Source organism: Octopus bimaculoides, chromosome 10, assembly GCF_046866305.1.
Source record: "Octopus bimaculoides isolate indiv1 chromosome 10, ASM4686630v1, whole genome shotgun sequence".
NCBI lineage: Eukaryota > Metazoa > Mollusca > Cephalopoda > Octopoda > Octopodidae > Octopus > Octopus bimaculoides.
The window spans coordinates 63025909-63048323 of NC_142937.1; the positions used below are offsets into that span (position 1 = coordinate 63025909).

The 22415-nt window shown below is 38.0% G+C and overlaps 1 long non-coding RNA gene across 2 annotated transcripts in view; it reads left to right on the plus strand.

The window, feature by feature from the left end:
- The first annotated feature begins 349 nt into the window (after window positions 1-349).
- The window catches only part of LOC128248912 (uncharacterized), a 26134-nt gene continuing 4068 nt past the window's right edge, over window positions 350-22415 (plus strand). Inside the window, exons 1-2 of one of the 2 annotated variants that reach the window (XR_008265064.2) lie at window positions 350-1475; window positions 21116-21236. This is a non-coding gene — a long non-coding RNA (uncharacterized LOC128248912). Of the gene's footprint in view, window positions 1476-2054; window positions 2929-21115; window positions 21237-22415 lie in introns of those variants that run through there. The other variant, XR_016243432.1, reaches the window with a different exon arrangement.

The following is a 22415-nucleotide window of genomic DNA, read 5'->3' on the forward strand; positions in this document are numbered from 1 at the left end:
TATGTATGTTTGCAAGTATATATTCATATTTATATATGTGTATATATATATATATATATATATATATATATACTAGCTGACGTACCCAGTAATTCCTGGGAAAGCGGGGCTTATCCCTTGGTTCCGTTCTCGTAATTGTTTCACTAATCCAATTACAACAATACAATGTATGTAGCCCTTAAAACGGTTTTTGTGCATTTACAGAGGATACAAAACTGTCTTACACAGGATCTTATTTTTAGGAATTCCTAATAAGTTATGAATACCCAAATTCTGAAGTCGGTTATTTAATAACATGAAATTAGTTAACCGATGGTAAGAATTCAAATAAAGTAGCCCTGAAAAGGGCTTTAATGCGTTCCCAGAGTATATAGAACATAGGAGGAAATACTAATAAGTTATGTATACTGAAATCGTGAAGCAGGTTACGTAGTAACAGGCTAATCAGATAAGAGATAATAATAATTGAAGTAAATAACTCTGAAAAAGGCATTTGTGCGTTCTCAGAGAATATTACCCTCAGGGGCGCTATTGTTTGGTATATTCGTGAATAAATCACTAACCGAAATAAATGGATCTATTGTTTAGGAAAATACTGCTTACTTGTTTAAGAGTTGTACTGGATAAATTGTGAAAATAACTCAAACAGTTCAAATACTAAGAAATAAGCATGCTCAATTTCATCTTTACCAAATAATTTAGGAAAATGAATGGTTATTTCCCTTGATTTTTAAAATGAAATATATTAGATATATATAAGGATCCTTTCCTGGGGCCCTACTATCGATGTTTTTCAACAATCTGAATATGCCATAAGGTTTCCAGACAGGAGTTCTACTCACATGTCAAGTTTCATCAAACTCGATACAACGATGTAGGAGGAGGGAGGGGTTAACTAACAACTCCACAAACACAGCCACAGAGAGAATTACCCACATGTGTAGTATGTGCCGTGCTCGAGAAGACCCGTCAAGCCAAGTGAAATCGTAGGCGTGGCCGATGTCGGTGTCACATTACTGGCACCCATATCGCTGGCACGTAAAAAGCATCTTTCGAGCGTTGGGTCTCACGGAGGCAATGTGGCTGATGCCGGTGGCGAGTAACTAGCACCTGTGCCGGTGGCACGTAAAAAACGCCTTTCGAACTTTGGGGCTCACGGAGGCAATGATAAATGACCGATACTTTTGGCAATACATCGTGCTTGAGTAGGAGACCAATCAGGTCAAGTGAAATCGTAGTCATGGCAGATAATGGTGTCACGCAATTGGCACCCGTGCTAGTGACACGTAAAAGCAGTCATTACACCCTTGGAGTGGTTGGTGTTCGGAGGGGCATCCAGAAACCATGCCTAATCTGGCTGGAATCTGGTGCAGTCCCTCAGCTTACCAGCCCTGGTCAAACAGTCTAACCAATGCCAGCATGGATAACGGACGTTAAATGATGATGATGATGAAGATGATGATGAAGATGATGATGTATGTATGCGTTTGTGTATGTATGTGTGTGAGAGAGAGAGTATATATCTATGTATGTGCATATACAGGGTGCGATGAGTAAATTCTTGCCATTTTATATTTCTAATTTCACACATATGCGCATTGTTTGTTTTTGATATATATATTGTTGCATTTCTAGGGTTTTTTTTCTTTTTTTTTTTTTTTGACAGTAACATACACACTATTTGTTCTTCACTCGTTTATTATATTAACTTATGTCCATTGTCTAGAAACCTTTCGTCATGCATCTTTAGGCTCTTCAGCGACACTTTCCTTTCTCGTGTGTGTTCCTGCACCGCTTAAGCCGTTCTCTTTTTCTATTCGGTCAGAAAAAAAAAATTACCGTCCCGAAATATAACAAAATATGTTTCAACATACGGTTTCAGGAATTCTGCCACACAAATTCATAAACGTTTGTGTGTGTGTGTGTGTAATAAAATATATATATATGTATATATATATATATATATATATGTATATATGTATATATGTCTATATATATATATATATATATATATATATATATATATATAGTATGTTTAATTGTGTGTGTGTGTGTGTGTGTGTGTGTGTGTGTGCGCGCGGTGCCTTTTGCATCACTATTCAAAATTTCCACAAATTTCCATTTCCTCAGGTGACAAACTTTTCTAACCAGGTTCAAAAGACATTAAAACACTAAGATAGTTTCGTTTATTTCATTGGCTTATCTCAGTCATGCATTTAAGCATGGGCCTTGAAACAGGGGCTGCAGGGTGTGCAAGTGCACCTCCTAAAATTTTTTGTTGGCTGTAAAATGAAACATTGCATTCCTACTTACTTCTCTAAGGTTTAGAAAACAGTGCGTACAAAGAAAAAAAGTGATGCGTAAGAAAGAGCTTGTTTCTTCTCAAAGAACAAAGAACAAAAATAAATGAAACGAAAAGAGATAAGATCTTGTTTGTGTTAAATACTGAACCTAGGTTTGCACCCACTAAGCAAGCTTCGTTCCCGAGCCAGTGCGCATAAGTTCAATAGAAGAACTGCAGATTAAGGCTGATTATTTCTTATGAAAAATTCGTTAAACAGCGGAAGAAATACTTCCATTTTTAAGTCACACATTTCTGACTGAATTTTTGTGTTACCAGCATTGAAAACACTAACCCCCAGGTATCGATTATAAATTTCATTGGATTGGTTTGTAAGTCGAATTCTACCAGCACAGGGTTATGCTTGAAAGCTTTAAAGTTTGCTTGACGAGAGTAATCCTTCTCGAGAATTCTCGAATATTCTAGAAAATTTCAATTAACTTCCGGATGACGTGAAAGTCATGGACTTCCGGTTCATCCCTTATATAAAGCGAATGCAATTCTAATTTCGCCTTTTGCCTGTCGGTTCTTAGGCGTACGCATTGAGCCACGCAACTCGCACACACAAACTCGCATGTGGTTGCAAGGTATGTTCATGTAATATGTTACAAGCGTTTTCTTTCAAACTATTCTTATATGTTAACGTATTACAACCAGTAATAAATATGTTATGACTTATTATGAACATCTCACAAGTTCTTATTTTTCTTGTCGTTTTACGTTCAAGATGGCGACCCCTCTTTCTCGCATGCAATTGTAAAATTGTAGGTTGTCACATACTGACATCACCACAATCTTGTTTGCTCTGGTTGATACTGTGAGAGCGGGCAGCAGCCTGCAGTCAGAGGTCTTACAGGGTCTCATTCCTCACATTATAAACTTTGGTACTTGGTTGTTAATTATTGTGAGAGAAATTCAACATCCAAGTACCTATCGCAAAATCCTATCTATCCCTGGCAAGCCCAGTTTTGGGGGTTTGTTCTACTCTCATGTCAATTCCAATTTCTCTGGCATATTTCTCGAACTTGACTGTTAGTGTTCCGAGTGCCCATACAACTACTGGAATGCTAGACACTCTCCTCATAGTCCACATTCTTGCAATTTCGTCTTTTAGTAGTCTGTACTTTTCAATCTTCTCTAGTTCTTTGTCATTTATGTGTGCATCCCCAGGTATTGTAATATCTATAAATTTGGTTTCCTTTTTTCCTTTATCTACCACAATAATATCTGGTCTAGGCACCTTGTTAGGAGTCATATTGGATTGTAAAATCCCACAGTATCTTATATTCCTTGTTCTCGGTGACTCTTTCTGGTGCATGTTCATACCATTTCCGTGCTCTGTTCAGGTCATACTTTCCACGTAGACGAATTTGACCACGTTATCGTGCCTCCTTTTGTAATGCTTTTGGCCTGCTTGCTACACTCAATCACAGTATGTGAGATTGTTTTGTTTCTGCTGCCACACATCCTACAAAGACGTGATTCGCTACTCTTATCTATTTGGAACTTGGTGTAATTATTTCTCGGCCCTTGTTCCTGAGCGTTGCAATCAATTCCTCAGTGCATCCTTTCAGATCACTTTTTCTTAGCCATTTCCAAGTGTTGATCTTGTCTTTTCCTTCGATTTCTCCGAGGTATTGTCCATGCAGTGATTTCATTTTCCAATTGCTTACTCTTTCATTTTCATCTTGTTTCTTAAATTTATCATTAAAGTTATTATTATTATTATTTTATCGTAACACTGGGTAGGTAAAAATGCACCGGAGTCTTTAGTCGTCTGTCAAGTCACAACACGAACCTCAGACAGATAATACTTTCCTTAAGATGTACGCTGTACCCAATAAGGTTGCTTTTTTCAAGACATCTATCTTGCATGGGATTTCCAGTTGCCTTAAGTAGTCTTGAAGTTTCAATAGGATTGATCCCAACGCTCTGATCAACACTGGTATCACTTTTAAATAACCCTCTCGCATTCTATGCAGTCTTACCATTTCCACTTTCAACCTCTTTACGCGCAAGATTCATATCATTTGGTATGGTTACATCAATGATCTGACAGTATTTGTCTCTCTTATTCAATATCACAATATCCAGCCGACGGGTTCATCCATGGTTTCTCCTGATGGTAACCGCAATCCTCTGCAGGCTACTTTCTTCCCACTTTTCATATTAAGTGCTGAGTATTTTGTAATCCTAAATTCTATACCGATGCCCCATTATTATTATTATTATTATTATTATTATTATTATATATTATTTCTTTTTATCACAAGTTTTGTTGGATCTCCTGGAGTCTTACATGCGTGGCAGGTTTGCTACCTGCAATCTACGGTACCATTCTTTTCGGTTATCTAATACTTTCCTGATTATTCTGGTTGTGCCAAGGTGGCAAATATTTTGTAACTGGACACTCTATTCCAATTTTCTTTATATTGCCCTTGATGTCTTCGGATACTGATCCCAAGGACTCACCAATAATTGGTACTATCTTCAGCTTCTTCATTTTCCATAGCTGGGCTATTTCGTACTTAAGAGGGTTGTATTTAACTATCTTTTCGCCTTCCTTCTTGACTATTCGTGGGTCAAAGGGCCATATAACATCAACTATATAGCATATGTGGTGCATCTTGTCCACCACTACTGTTATGCTCTAGCACCTGATCTGTTTGGATTGGAAAATCCCAGAGGATTTTGCTAGTCTCCGACTCAACCACTCTCTGCTGTTTGTCCTCGTACCACGTCTTGCCTCTCTCTAGCCCCCACAGTTTCCAATGTAACACTTTCGCTACCTAATTGTGTCACCACAACTTGTAGTGGTTTGGGGAAAATCTCGGGCATTCGTTCGTGATATGGGTAGTGGGTTCATCCACTTTATTGCATATACAGCACAGAAGAGACACTTGCTCATTCCTAAAGTTGACCCTACAGTTCGTATCCAAAGCTTGGTCTTGCGCTGCCAGTATAGGGATCCCAGTCTCTTTTCTTAGTGTTCCTTTCATCAGCCAATCGCACCTATTTTTTCCAGTAACTTCTGTTGTGGCCTCATAGAATTGATTATGGAGGCCCTTCTTGCGTAGTTTTTCATGTCCTTTATGCGCTTCTTCCTTTGTTTACCCTTGTTTTCTCTGCTTTCAATACTCCCTCTAACTGGGGAACGAGGGCACGTTTCCAAAGGTGAATTATTCAAACCCTGAAGAATTCCTCTCAACACATGGCTATGATGCTCCCCCACTACTTCTGCTCGTGATCAGAGATGCACATATCGTCAACCACTAAGGCACATGCTCAACTCGTTATGGTTAAACAACTGACAAGCAAATCTGTGGTATTGAGCAGAATATTTGCTACAGCCCATCTTTTATACCATGACAAAACAATGTACATGTATTGTTATTTATATTTATATTAATATTATTAACGAATAAAAAGTTTTGAATGGTACAACGATGCCCTATAATACAAAAACTGGACTATATACTTGTTGTAATTTAGTTATCTATAGTCCAATGATATTTCGGAATACAATTCCTTCTTCAGATCTTCTTAGATGGAGTCTCTGCTATAAACTGTTTACTAACGGCTTTTCTCCCCCCACCCCCGAAGTGTCTCAGTAGTGGTCTCATTAATATTATTATTATTATTGCTTGTATTTCAGTCTGTCATCTTCTTAAGGGGCAATTAAATTTGATATTTCTTTGTCGCATGGTAAATTAGATATTTATCCACTAACATTATCTGTAATTTGCTTTAAAATTCAGAGAGGGCAGTTGGAGTATTTTTTTTTCTGAATATTTTGTTATTCTTTTACTTGTTTCATTCATTTGAGTGCAGCCATGCTGGAGCACCACCTTCAGGGGTTTCTTAATCGAACAAATCGACCCCAGGACTTATTGTTTCTAATACTAGCAATTATTCTATCGGTCTCTTTTGCCGAACCGCCAAGTTACACGGATGTAAACACACCAACATCGGTTGTCAAGTGATGGTAGGGGGACAAACACAAAGACACATACACATAAACACACACACTCATACATACAGACAAACATGGAGTAGATGGACAAGGACAACTGATGAAGGGAAGTATTCTTTGTTGCATGTCTCGTTTCTCTTTGTTTTTGTTTTTTTTTGTTCAAAAAACAAGTTCGTTTTCTGTTTTCGTCTATGTTTTCGTTTCTCGTTGTGTTTAACGTGTTTTTGTGATGTCCTGTACCCATATATGCATGTATGTATACATATAGATGTAGGTATGTACATATATGTATGGATATATGCATATATTTATATATTATTTATATTATTATATATATCAATATATATATATATATATATATACGACCGTATCCTTTCAGTTTCCATCTACCAAATCCACTCGCAAGGCTTTGGTCGGCCCGAGACTAATGTAGAAGACACTTAACCAAGGTGCCATGCGGTGGGTCTGAACCCAGAACCATGCAGCTGAGAAGCAAGCTTCTTTAATATTTCTACATTATAAACAACAAATTTGTTGCCCAAGGAATCAAGAATTTGTAAAAAGTCTAAGAAATTACAGAAAAGGCGTCGCCTGTATACATTTGACATCGATAAAGTTGATTAGGCTGTTTAACAAGACAAAAATGTGGTCAATAAAATACTGAGTTCAGAGCATGTTGTGTGTTATCTATGCTAATTATGCAACCAGGACCACACCCTCACCCTTGATAGACTAGTTGACCGTACACATTAGTGGGTTAGTAAGAAAATTACTGCAGACTCTATCGATCATCCATTGTCTATCATACGTCAAGGTGGTCTCATACATACATACATACATACATACATACATATGTGTGCATGTGTATATATATATATGTGTATGTATGTATGTATATATATATATATATATATATATATATATATATATATATATATTCTTTTGTTTTTCCTTGTTTCTGTCAAATGACTGTGCCCATGCTGGAGCACCACCATAAAGGTTTTTTTGTTGAAGAAATCGACTCCAGGGCTTATTCTTTGTAAGTGTAGCAAGTATATGTTCAGTTTGCCTGTTTACCTTTAAATAGATGCACATCGGCTCATACGTTGTTTTCTACAAGTGGTCACATGACCAGGTAACGTGATGGTTGAGCCTTTCTGGCTCTCATCCCATCATGTGATAGACCAGCTGAGCACAGGAATTTTATGTCTATCTGCCGGGAGCTCACTATCAGCTATATAAGGAAACTTTTCCCTCTAATTCTTTAGTGAGGTAAGTTGCGCAGCTGAGTTCGGATCTCAGCAAAGAGCAAGTTTTATTTCACAGGTAGCCTTTGATGTGAACGTCTGTTCTTGCCTTCCAGTAGAAGTTATGTTTCATATTTGTTACCCTGATCTACACCGCATACATCATGTACCAACTGCATGTAGGTAAACAGATAGATAAGTAGATAGGTACCTTGGTAATATGAACAGACAAGCATACACACACATACATACATACACAAAAAAAGACGGAAAACATTACCATATACACACACACACACACACACACACACTCCACACACAAGCATGAACACAAACACAGGAATATGCAGAATACATACATACAAATATACAAACATGCAAACGCACATATATATATGCATACACACACACATGCATACATACATACATATAGATACATACATATATACATGTGTATACATATGCACACTGATGCACCCACATGAGTACAAAGAAGCAAACAAAAAAGAACACCGCTTTGATAACAGACTGAGTCAACAACTATTGAAGAGGTTACAAGAAGCAACGAAAATTTTAGAAAAAATTAAATAAGTAAATGAATGGAAATTGAACTGGTGAGAGTATTAATAATCAGAATGACTCGATTCAGACACAACAAAATTCAACACACGAATTCACATAAAGAATCTTTCAAACCAAATACAAAAACGAAATACATATATATATATGTATAGATTTAAACACGACGGGCTTCTTTCAGTTACCCTCTACCAAATCCACTCACAAAGCTTTGGTCAAGGCTATATGTAGAAGACACTTGCCCAAGGTACCACTGATCCTGGAACAATACGATTGTGAAGCAAGCTTCTTATCACAAAGCCATGCCTGCACCTATGTACAAATATACCATAGAGAGTCATGCATACACACATATCATATAGTGTGTTGTAACCCTAAACCACATGGTCTTGAAACAAGCTCCATAGCTACCCAACCCTGACTGTGACTATTACATCTTTATTTATAGTGAAAGTATAGCAAATATGTTGTGGTATTTATATACACCAGCCTTACCTGGAGTCAAATTTGTCTTTTGCTCTTTCATAACAGACAAAATAAATACCTGTCATGTATTGGAGTCCAAATAAGTGGATTACGTGAAGGCGGGTACTTTAGTGATTAGAGTATTGCACTTACAGTTGCTAGATCATGAGTTCGATTCCAGGACCGGGCGGTGTCTTGTGCAAAACACTTCATTTCCCGTTGTTCCAGTCCACTCAGCTGTACATGGGTAACCCTGTGACGGATTAGCTTTCAGGTTAAGGGGAAATTTTGCCCTCCTCACTAAGCCAGCGGGGTGACCACATACGAAAGTTCAAACAATGTGAAGCGCATTGTGACTAGCAATGTATAACAACTGATATTCTGGTTGATACAGTGCCCCTGGACTGGCTCATGTGCGGGCGACACATGAAATCTTTCGAGCGAGATCGCTGCCGGTGCCCCTGGGCTGGCTCTTGTGCGGGTGACACATGAGGTTTTTTCGAGCGAGATCCTTGCCGGTGCCCCTGGACTGGCTCATGTGCGGGTGACGCATGAAATTTTTCGAGCGGGGTCGTTGCCAGTGCCCCTGGACTGGCTCATGTGCGGGTGACACATGAAATCTTTCGAGTGGGATCGTGTCAGAGCCCCTGGACTCGTTCTTGTGCGGGTGACACATGAGGTTTTTTCGAGAGAGATCGTTGCCGGTGCCCCTGGACTGGCTCATGTGCGGGCGACATATGATATCTTTCGAGCGAGATCGTTGCCGGTGCCCCTGGACTGGCTCATGTGCGGGCGACACATGAAATCTTTCGAGCGAGATCGTTGCCGGTGCCCCTAGACTGGCTCATGTGCGGGCGACACATGAAATCTTTCGAGCGAGATCGTTTCCAGTGCCCCTGGACTGGCTCTTGTGCGGGTGACACATGAAATCTTTCGAGCGAGATCGTTGCCAGTGCCCCTGGACTGGCTCATGTGCGGGCGACACATGAAATCTTTCGAGCGAGATCGTTTCCAGTGCCCCTGGACTGGCTCTTGTGCGGGTGACACATGAAATCTTTCGAGCGAGATCGTTTCCAGTGCCCCTGGACTGGCTCTTGTGCGGGCGACACATGAAATCTTTCGAGCGAGATCGTTTCCAGTTCCCCTGGATTGGCTCTTGTGCGGGTGACACATGAAATCTTTCGAGCGAGATCGTTTCCAGTGCCCCTGGACTGGCTCTTGTGCGGGCGACACATGAAATATTTCGAGCGAGATCGTTGCCGGTGCCCCTGGACTGGCTCATGTGCGGGGAAACGTGAAATCTTTCGAGCGAGATCGTTGCCAGTGCCCCTGGACTGGCTCATGTGCGGGCGACACATGAAATCTTTCGAGCGAGATCGTTGCCAGTGCCCCTGGACTGGCTCTTGTGCGGGTGACACATGAAATGTTTTGAGCGGGACGGGATCGTTGTCAGTGCCCCTGGACTGGCTCATGTGCGGACGACACATGAAGTCTTTCAAGCGGGATCGTTGCCAGTGCCCCTGGATTGGCTCATGTGCGGGCGACACATGAAGTCTTCCGAGCGGGATCGTTGCCGGTGTCCCTGGGCTGGCTCTTGTGCTGGTGACACATGAAATTTCTTCGAGCGAGACCGTTGCCGGTGCCCCTGAACTGGCTCTTGTGTGGGGTTGTTGTGGGATTTTCGAGCGGGATCGTTGCCGGTGCCCCTGGACTGGCTCTTGTGCGGGTGACACATGAGGTTTCTCGAGCGAGATGAGCGTGGCCGTTGCCAGTACCGCCTGACTGGCCTTCGTGCGGGTGACACGTAAAAGCACCCACTACACTCTCTGAGTGGTTGGCGTTAGGAAGGGCATCCAGCTGTAGAAACACTGCCAAATCAGATTGGAGCCTGGTGTAGCCATCTGGTTTCACCAGTCCTCAGTCAAATCGTCCAACCCATGCTAGCATGGAAAGCGGACGTTAAACGACGACGACGACGACACTGTGCTAGTGTGGTGTGTGGACTTATATACCCATTCTAGAAATCATTATTATTTAACATGTGTTTACATCTTATTAGCAGATCTGGTGGTGATTGAGAGAAATAAGACGTGTGTGTGTGTCTGTCTATCTGTCTGTCTCTGTGTGTGCGCGTGTGTGCCACATAAGTTAAATGTTGCATACAGAAATTATGGACATAGAATGTCTGCTCATATAACATTCAGACTCAAAACCTGTGATGTTTAGATTCGTAGTCAAAGATATACAAGATTTAGTCACAATTTAGCAGGTTAAATGACTGCGTTAGAATCTTTCTTCAGTAGCTTACTCAATTTTCAATGCAGATAAAGTAGTCATTAAAAAATTATGCTATCACAGGCCATAACACGCCTTTAACACATCTCTTTTTATTAAAGATAGTTTTTATTAATAATTTAATTAGTTGACATTTCATTCAGATTACTAGTTTGTGAAATTTTAGTTTCCATTATTGGTTTATGCTAATCTGCTTGTTTTTTTTTTTTTATTATGTTTTCACTAAGTTACCAAGCATAGTTATGTGTGCATTTGGTAGGTGCTGTGTTTCATTTCAGTGTTGTTATATTAGTGTTTATCATCTTTTAACTTTTACCTGACTTGAATCATTAGACTGTGGCTATGCTGGAGCATCGCCCTGAAGAATTTTTAGTTGAATGAATCAACCCCTGTGCTTGTCTTTTATTTTTAAAGCCTGTCACTTAATCTATTGTTCTCTTTTGTTGAACTGCTAGGTTACAGGGACGTAAACGCACCATCACCGGGTATCAAGCAGTGGTGGGGGACAAATACAGACACCAACACACACACACCCACTCACACACACAAACACACACATATGCACACACACACACACACACACACACACACACACACATGCGATTTGTTTTCCGTCTACCAAATCCACTCATAATTCTTTGATCGGCCTGAGTCTATAGTAGAAAACACTTGCCACAGTTGCCACATGTGGGATTGAAGTAAAACCATGTGGCTAGGAAGCAACCTTCTTACCCCTCAGCCATACTTTATTCCCTGTGCCTGCTTGTTCACATTTGTAAGTCCTGGGTATGAGATCTTACGGCACAGCCATTTTGCTACTTCCACCACCTTGACCTCACCACACTTGGAATTGCTGAATTGATGCTGACTCACTTGACACCAAATATTATCATGCTTCTTTTGTTCTCTCTCTTCTGTGTATGTGTGTGTGTGAATAAAAAAAAAACACAGAGAAAAAGAAAAAACAAACAAACGTGTGGATGTAACACAAGCAATGTATAAATAAGATGCTCAGAAAAGGAAGATATATATATATACTTTATTTAAAAGCAGCAGGAATATAACAAAAAACTGTTACTCGGAGTTTCGCGTTCCTGTTCATCAGACAGTCTTGTTAGTTTTGGTTCTAACAAAACTGTCTGATGAATGGGAACGTGAAACTCCGAGTAACAGTTTTTTGTTATATTTCTGCTGGTTTTAAATAAAACATATTACTCTACCTCTGGTATTTGAGTACTCTTTTTTCCACCTTGTTGCACATTTATGTGCTTACTCCGGTATATATATATATATATATATATATATATATATATAAATGTACAAAGTCTTATAAAAAAGTAATTGACTGGTGCTATTAAAGGAAAACTACAACAGATATCAATTGTGCCTTTAATGTTCTCTGAAGTAAACCCATTTTTTATCCAGCATTGCCCCTTTTGTGGGGGATAGAGGGCAGCTGCCTTGTTTCGTTCTTTTAGATTTCCTCAATGTCTTAAAATCTTGTTTCTTTGCAGAGGGATTTGGGTTTTTTGAAAGATTCTTGGCCATAATAACCTTCATGCCATGTTTCTTTCCATGCACGCATGTCCTCTCTCTCCTACATACATGCGTGCATACACAGACACACACACACACACACACAATTTCCTATATCATGCTCACTGATGGAACCTCTGTGGTGTGGTGTGATGACCACACCATACACACTTTACTTCCAAGTACTGCTACAAGCAATGGATGTAAATTAATAATAAAATATTTTTGGCTAATTTCTGAAAGAAAATCGGCATTTTTTTTGTATTTGCTGCCGATAAGGTAAACTGCACATGCGTGGTAAATTTTGAAAAATTAAGCATATAAGCGTAAGTCATGTTTTCTATTTAGTGCCTCATGTTTATATGTTAAATCTAGGTTATTCCGCTGAAGATAGCTGACCTGGCAAAATATTTTATTTTGCTAAAATAGCTTGAAACCATGGTACGGAAAATGGATTGGTAAATATTTTTATTTTCCATTCCCTTTCGAAATTATCCCTAATTGTGGTATAGAGTTTTTGGCTGCTCTTTCTAGCTGGTTAAATGTCCTATTATAGGCATCTCTTTATTTTAAATGAGAACGTTATAATTTAGATTGATGTCCAACAGAGATCAAGGTCAATCTGTACCCTGTGGCTTCACTCTGCCACAGGGTAGTTTAGCTGTTACAATAGTAACAGTCCAGATACTTTTTCATCAGACCTTATATATATTTGTGCATGCGTGTATGTTTGCTTCCAGAGCCAAAACGAACTGTTGCCTAAACAGGTTCAATATCCTGTCAGCTCTGACCAATCATCAGTGTCCATACTGTCATGCCTAATAGTCTCGTCTTAGTAAGTCTTGGGGTTACCATTTTTAGTGTTTACTTGCAGTATCTTTTTTAAATGATTTCCCAAACCATCAGTTAATACTATAAGTACTATAGGATGGCAAGGTGGCAGAAATCGTGAGCACTCTGGGCAAAATGCTTAGCGGCATCTCGATTGATTTTGCTTTTCATCATTTCAGAGTCGATAAAATAAGTACCAGTTGAACACTGGGGTTGATTTAATCGACTTACCCCTCTCCCATAACTGCTGATCTTGTGCCAAAATTTGAAACTAATATCATATGTAGTGTGAAGGCAGTGAGCTGGCAGGATTGCTAAGATGCAGGGCAAAATGCTTAATGGTATTTTGTCCATCTTTACATTCTGAGTTCAAATTCTGCCAGGATTGACTTTGCCTTAAGTACCTATTGAAAACTGGGGTTTGATTTAATTGATTTAAACCCTCCTCCAAAATCACTGGCATTGTGCCAATATTTGAAGCCATTATTATAAAGAGTGTTAAGGCAGTGAATTTGGCAGAATCAGTAGCACGCTGACAAAATGCTTTGTAGTATTTTGTCTGCCTTAACATTCTGAATTTAAATGTTGCCAAAGTCTACTTTGCTTTTCATACTTTTTGGGGTCAGTAAAACAAATACCAGTTGATCATTATGGTCGGTGTTATCAACTAGCCTCTGACCCCAAAATTTCAGGCTTTCTGCTTATAGTAGAAAAGATTATCATAATGACTGTTTTGTTTTTTTACTCCCTTCATTCTGATTACCTCTATTTCTAGATCTGTATATTTGGATAATTTCTCCAGTCCTTTTAGAGATACATTAACATGTATTGAGACTGATACTTAGATTAGATAGCAGTTTCTTTCCTGTTTCAACTTGATGACAATATTTAGGTGATTAATCTTAATCTCTCTGTTAATCTGCTTGCTTTGTCATTCTCTGAGATCTTTCCTATGGACATTTACACAAACTCATTTTCTTTCAACATTTCAGAGAAAATGTAATTAATTGTTTCTTCCTAACCTTAATGTATTCTGCTTCCTTAACATTTGTAGGCGGAAAGGATCTGGCTCCTATGCTATAATCAAGAATCCATCAGTTATACCATTGAGTCCTACTTTTTCAAGCAATTTTTGTAATACATTTCTGTCTATATGGCGGTGAGCTGGCAGAATCTTTAGTACGCATTTTGTACACCTTTATGTTCTGGTTCAAATTTTACTGAAGTCAACTTTGTCTTTCATCCTTTCAGAGTCGATAAAATAAGTACCAATTGATCTCTGAGGTCGGTGTAATCTTATCCCTTCCCCTGAAGTTGCTGGCCTTGTGCCAAAATCGAAACCAATATTTCTTTGTCTAATTTAGCCATGTTCCTTTCAATTTTTTCTTTACTAAATTGTTTCGGTCCCTGGACTGTGGCCATGCTGGGATACTGCCTTGAAAGGTGTAGTTGAACCAATCGATTCTATTTTAAAGTGTGGTATTTATTCTATTGGTCTCTTTTGCCCAAATCACTAAGTTACAAGGAAATAAACAAATCAATGTTGGTTGTCAAGTGGTGGCAGGGAGACACCTACACAAACACATACACACACACATACACACACATGCATGCACATGCGCGCACACACACACACGCACAATCAGGGTTCCAAACAGCTTCAATCTACCAAATTCACTCACAAGGACTTGATCAACCTGGGACAAAGGTATTATGCAGTGGGACTGAACGCAAAAACCACATGAATGCTAAGTGAGCTTCTTAATCACACAGCCATGCGAGTGGCTATATATATCATTTATCTTTTACTTGTTTCAGTCATTAGGCTGTGGCCGTGTTGGAGCACCATCTAGAAAAAATTTTAGCCAATTGAATCGACCCCAGGACTTATTTTTAAAAAAACCTAATATTTATTCTCAAATCATTGAGTTATGGAACAAACCAACACCGGTCATCAAACAGTGGTAGGGGGACAAAGAAAGTTATGAGGAAACAAAATTGGTGGCAGGGGGCACACTTTTGTAGTTATCCCTAATATATTTAACAAGCAAGTGCATACTATTAAACAAAGAATACAAAGGAAAATTAAAGGTAACTTGTTAGGAAAAATTACTCAAACTGGGAATCAGACATACATCATTTATCTACTAGCAGAAAACTGGGAGGGGTTCAGTGTTCCTGCAAGTTTTTCTGATGTCTTTTACATTATTCCTGTGTAACCTTTACTTTCTGTTGTACTCTATCGAGTACATTGATTTTGGTTTAATTCTTTCTGTTTCTTCATCAAATATGATATTAAGTCCCAGCCCTGTAGAAGACATGGAAAAGATGGATCTTGGTCTTTAGGGAGATTTTGGGCTTCTTCCAGGTAGCACTGAGACCTAGACCATCCTCAAACAAGACCTGAACAAGCTCAAGGTTTTCCGAATGAGGTGTCTTCATCAAATCTTTGGTGTCTCTCTACGTGACCAAAAATCTCAAACAACAACATCTGAGAACAATGCTGGCAACAGACGACCATTGATGACCAAGTCTGGCAGTGCAGGATACAGTTAGGACAAACATCGACACACAGACACAGATACATATATATATACATACTTGATGGGCTTCTTTCAGTTTCCATCTACCAAATCCGCACATGAAGCCTCAGTTGGTCTGAGGTTATAGTAGAAGACACTTTCTCAAGGAGACTGAACTTGCAACCATATGATTGGGAAGCAAGCTTCTTACTGTGCAGCACACCTGCACCTGTATCTACAAAATTATTTGCCATTTACTCATGATATAATTCATATATGAGCTTATTAAGGCAGGTAAGCAGGCAGAATTGTTAGCATGCCAGGCAAAATGCTTAGCCACATTTTTTCCATCTTTATGTTCTGAGTGTGGAAGCGCAATGGCCCAGTGGTTAGGGCAGCGGACTCGCGGTCATAGGATCGTGGTTTCGATTCCCAGACCGGGCGTTGTGAGTGTTTATTGAGCGAAAACACCTAAAGCTCCACGAGGCTCCGGCAGGGGATGGTGGCGAACCCTGCTGTACTCTTCCACCACAACTTTTTCTCACTCTTGCTTCCTGTTTCTGTTGTGCCTGTAATTCAAAAGGTCAGCCTTGTCACACTGAATATCCCTGAAAACTACATTAATGGTACACGTGTCTGTGGAGTGCTCAGCCACTTGCACATTAATTTCCCGAGCCGGCTGTTCCGTTGATCGGATCAACTGGAACCCCTCGACGTGCTAACAATAAATGTTCTGAGTTCAAATTCCGCCAAGGTTAACTTTGCATTTCATCCTCTCAGAGTGAATAAAATAAGTACCAACTGAGCACCGGAGTTGATGTAATCAACTTAGTCCTTCCCACGAAATTGCTGGCCTTGTGCCAAAATATGAAACCAATATATAAGCTTATTATTATCTCAATCTCATTCATGGCAAATGCTTCCAGAATGCACAATTGTGGAACATTGTTAAAAGCCTTCTGGTAACTAATTCTTATTCTCATTATATTTATGCCAGTTGTCTGTGTGAAAATCCAATACGTGGATGTCATAACAAAGAAAAAGAAAACTACAAAGAAACCTACTAGTCTTCAACATTGTTTAAGAAGGTCAATAATTAAATGAGAACATTTTTTCCTTATATTTAATACAACTCTCGCAATTCCATTATTTTCCTTAATAAATTGTTTCATTTTATTCATTTCCTCCTCATAGCTATTTGGTACCAATTTCTTTCCTTTCATTTTATTTTTTTTTTGTATATTTTCAAGTCATTCAAATGTGAGTTTTTATTAACCAAATATATATATTTAAAATATCACTCCTGGTTTTGACAACAAAGCAATATATTCTTAAAAGACAGAATTTCTTCTGAGAATATTTTATTCTTAAGAATTCCACGATGATAGACTATAGTGGTGATTATGTGGTGGGGAGAAAATGACATGAAACAATGTACGTATTTCTATATATGTGTGTTTGTGTGCACACACATACATACACAATTTTCCAAACAATAGCAAAATATAGGACAATGCTGCTTAATGAGTTTGAAGATGTAAATGAATAAAGTGTTTGTAGGTGTGTGATTTTGTATTATCGAACACACATGCTCAATGTATCTGCTCAGCTTGTTTGCTGGTAGGCTGCGATTTAGTGCAGTGGGGATGATTCTCTCAAAGTATTTTATATATATTGTCAGAGCAACTGTGCGGTTTCACGTAAAAAGCACAATTTGAGTGTGATCATTAACAGCGTCGCCTTACTGGCACATGAAAAAGACATTCGAGTGAGGTCATTGCCGATGCCGCTGGACTGGCTCTCATGCCAGTGGCACGTAAAAACACCAACTACACTCTCACAGTGGTCGGCATTAGGAAGGTCATTCAGCTGTAGAAACTCTGCCAGATCAGATTGGAGCCTGGTGCAGCCATCTGGTTCGCCAGTCCTCAGTCAAATCGTCCAACCCATGCTAGCATGGAAAGTGGACATTAAACGATGATGATGATGATGATGTGTGTGTGTGTGTAAACACAATACATGTGTGCAGAACACAACCACACATACTTGCTAACAGTTTGACTCAACTGAGCATTTCTTAAAACTTTCATGGGCATATCCAATTCATCAGATGTTTGGAGACAAAGCAGTGAGAATTTAAAATAGCTTCTAAGTATTTAGGCCTTCATTGTTCAGTTTGGGTAATGTAGTGGTCTTTACTATCAAAGCATCATTATATTCATAAATCTACATGATAAAGCAGACAGGAAGTTGACATCTCTTTGTTGGCAATCAGCAGGATGACATAATTGGTAAAATCAATTCCTTACATTTAAGTAATGACGGGTTGAGCCAGATTGTTATTAAATACATGTAACTCTAACCAAATATGTTGAGCACTAATTTCTTGTTTGTTCATTCACTTCTGTTTATCTGTGTATTTATCTATCTGTATATCCATCTCATTTAATGCACACTAATACATTCTTGCTATGAAGACATGAGGCTACGCTAGTTTTTATAATGTGCCTTGTGTCTCCAAGCAATCTCCGGGCTCTGAACACATGGTCTATTCTACTTGAAAATCAGGACGCTGGTACATGAGAAACAAAATGAGAAGGTTGATGCAAAAACTGGAAGGGTGAATAAAAATGAAAAAAAGAAAGCAAAGAAAATTAACTAATTTGCTTTCTTTTCCTTTCATTTTCCATTTTTATTCACCCTTCCACTTTTTGCATCAACCTTCTTGTCTTTTCTCTTGTGATCCCTCATGTACCAGCGTCCTGATTTCCAAATAGAACTGACCATGTGCTCAGAGCCTTGAGATTGCTTGGAGACACAGGATATGTTATAAAAACCAGCCTAGCCTTGTCTTCATAGCAAGAAACTATTAGTAGCCCTCATCTTCACAAGATGTACATTAAATGATATTTATCTCTCACTGGATAGAGTACTTTTTTTGTTGATTTTACCTTTATGGACTATTAAGCTAATATATATATATATATATATATATATATATATATATAAATATATGCATGTGTGCTTCCTGCAGCTGTAAGGGTTTTTTAGCTCTTATTTCTAGCAATGTAGGTGCTACTCTTCACCCTGAGTCACAACTACTGACAATTGAATTTTTCCTTTTTGTTTTTATATTGTGTATAGCCACCTTCATTTTATATATATATATAGGCATAGGAGTATTTAATAAGCAGGAATGGCTGTGTGGTAAGAAGCTTCCTTCCCAACCATATGGTTCCAGGTTCAGTCCCATTGCAAAGTACCTTGGCCAAGTGTCTTCTACTATAGCCTCGGACCAACCAAAGCCTTGTGAGTGGATTTGGTAGACGGAAACTGAAAGAAACTGATTGTACATATATGTGCGTGTGTGTGTGTGTGTGTGTTTGTCCCCCCACCATCACTTGACAACCAATGTTGGTGTGTTTGCATCCCCAGAACTTAGCAGTTTGGCAAAAGAGACAGATAGAATAAGTACTAGGCTTACAAAGAATAAGTCCTGGGGTCAGTTTGTTCGACTAAAGGTGGTGCTCCAGCATGGCCACAGTCAAATGACTGAAACAAGTAAAAATATATATATATATTCAAATATGACTTAGAAGTGGATCTAGTGTAGTAAACATTATCAAACACACATCCGCAATGGATATGTTTTGCTTATTTGCCAGTAATCTGTGATTTAGCACAGCAGTGATAACTCCCTCAAAGCATTGGGTGTTAAAACACCTGAAAGCTTGCCCCCCCCCCCCCCCAGTTCGGTTTGGGTACGTAATGTTGATAAGCTACAAAAAAATGAAACATTGATGCTGATTGTTCCAGAATGGGATTTGGAGCAAGTAGCCTCACCTATGATTTTCAGGTGTTTTAACACCTGGTGCACTGAGAGAGTCACCCCCACTACACTAAATCTCAGCCTTCCAGCAAACAAGCAAAGCAGATACACTGTGTATTTAATAATACTTATATACCTAAATAGGTAATATATATATATATTCTACGCATCGCTCTCATTTCTTACTGAAAATCTCCTCATATAGATGTAATAATCCATTCTTCTACTATTAACGTCTCCGATGAAGGGATACATTGAATTTTCCCTGAAACAGCTGTAAGACTTTCTGCATAAAATATAAATTTACTTATGCCATTGGTCTCTTTATCTCATTTATATATATATATATATATATATAATATAGTATATATATATATACACACACATAATGTATGATATATATCTTAGACATAACATAAATATAAGCAGGTGTGTGTGTAATATATATTTATGAACTATGTATTTGTAAAATATGAATACGTGTAAATTATGCCAATCACAATATATTCATTTAATAACTTTCAAATAGATTCATTAAGTATATTATATTCAACTATCTGTTTGTCTATCTGTCTGTATGCATATGCATTGCTGAGTGTGTAAGTAGTTTGCTTTGTAATTATATTGTCCCATCATATGTCATCTTAAGCAAAATGTCTTTTACCAAACCCTTAGCTCAGGCCAGGATATTTATGTGAAACTAGGTGGAAGAAACCCCAAAGCCCTTCAGAAAGACAAATACTTGTAACTGAAAGCATCACCCTTATCTACATACTGCATTCTGTTGATTTTTTTTTTTTAGCATAAAGAATTACAACAAGAGTGCAATGTTTATGGAATACTAAGCCCAGTTACACAATAATACTATGTGTAGTCAGTTTAGTTGATCAGACAATTGGAATAATCATCACTGAAACCAATAGTGTTCCATAGAGTTTTGGAGTTTGTATACTTGTGTATCTATGTAAAGTCCCCCTTTGGTCATGAATGACCATGTGGTTGGACCTAGAAAGTTCCTCTCTAAGGCACAATTCTAGGCAAGGTTGTTTATAGAAGACCAGCAGTCGCCCATGCATACCAGCCTCCCTTCTCCACACTACCACTGTTATTAAAGGGAAAGGCATAGGCCGATACAAATTAGCACCAGTAACATCACAACTCATTTCTGCAGCTGAGTGAATTGGAGCAATGTGACATAAAGTGTCTTGCTCAAGAACACAACACACATCATGGTCCAGGAATCAAACTCAGTACCTCATGATTGTGAAGGCACATGACTCGGTGGTTAGAGTGTCAAACTCACAATCATGAGGTAGTGAGTTCGATTCAGTTAACGTTCTGCCAGCTTGCCACCTTAAATTGCATAGAAATAATGATATGTTTGCTTCTGATGTGAACTGCATTTTACTCTGCGATTTAATGTTTCTGCCAGCTTGTCACCTTAATTTGTGTAGTAATAACGATGTTTGATTCTGAAGTGAACTGCATTTCTTGCAGGTCAATGGAATACGAACTGGGAAATAACACTGTGTGAAGCAAGGGATACATAGTAATCATACATCTCACCCAACAGTTACTGAGTCTGCACTCAATAAGTTACACTTGAAATAAAAGGAAGGTGAGCCAGTTTTATTTGTTTTTCTTCGATTTTTTTTAATGATTTTATGTACAACGTTGGAGTGCAGTTGATGAGACCTTAAACAAATAAAAAACACAGTTTACTGAGAAGAACCAATTTGGATACATTGAACAATTAACCCTGCACATATCTCTTTATTCACATGCTTTTTTTTTTTATATTCACACTTCCATTTTCTTATCTTTGCTTTGGATTTTTAATTTGATTTAATTTTCTTTTCTTTTTTAGAGAATTTTTTTTTATATTCTGATATATATTTCCACTTTTTTATATTTTTTTTCAAATACACATACATATGTATTTAGGTGTGTAAAGATTTGTGTCTTTCTTTTTGTGTGTGTGTGCATGCGCGCGCATGTGTGCGAGTGTACATTTGTGTTTATTTTGATTAAAACACTAATGGAAAAAGAGACAAGAACATTTTATAATTTTTCGTTCACTCACACACACGCACACATATATATGTATGTATACGTATGTATAAATATATATATATATATATATATATATATATATATATATGTATGTATATATGTTTGTCAGATTTTTTGGTATGTATGTAAAAAGAACAAAAACATTCTAATTCCATTGATTAATTTGTCACATAACAATAAATTATTACAACCAAATAACACTGTATTTATTTGCTTGACAGGTATGAATATATATACATCCTACAAAAGATTGGTTTCACTAAACATAAATGCACATGTGATAAAAGAATATCAAATAGACAGCTTTCTCACTTTTGTTGCTTTTTTTTTTTTCTATTTCTTCTTAATTGTATGCACAAAACTTCTTTAAAAGGTATGTATAAAACTTGCTGAAGGAATCAACTCATTTCAAGATATATGTATATACAACAAAACTGTATAAATAAAACGCAATTACAATGGAGAGAATTCCCCCCTACACACATATGTATGTGTAAATACACATGCATACATGCAAACACAGATATTCAGGCATATATATATGTATATACATATGTGTGTATATATATATATATGTATATATATATACATATGTGTATATATATATATGTATATATATATATATATACATATGTTATATATATATATGTATATATATATACATATGTGTGTATATATATATATGTATATATATATATATACATATGTGTATATAAATTATCTA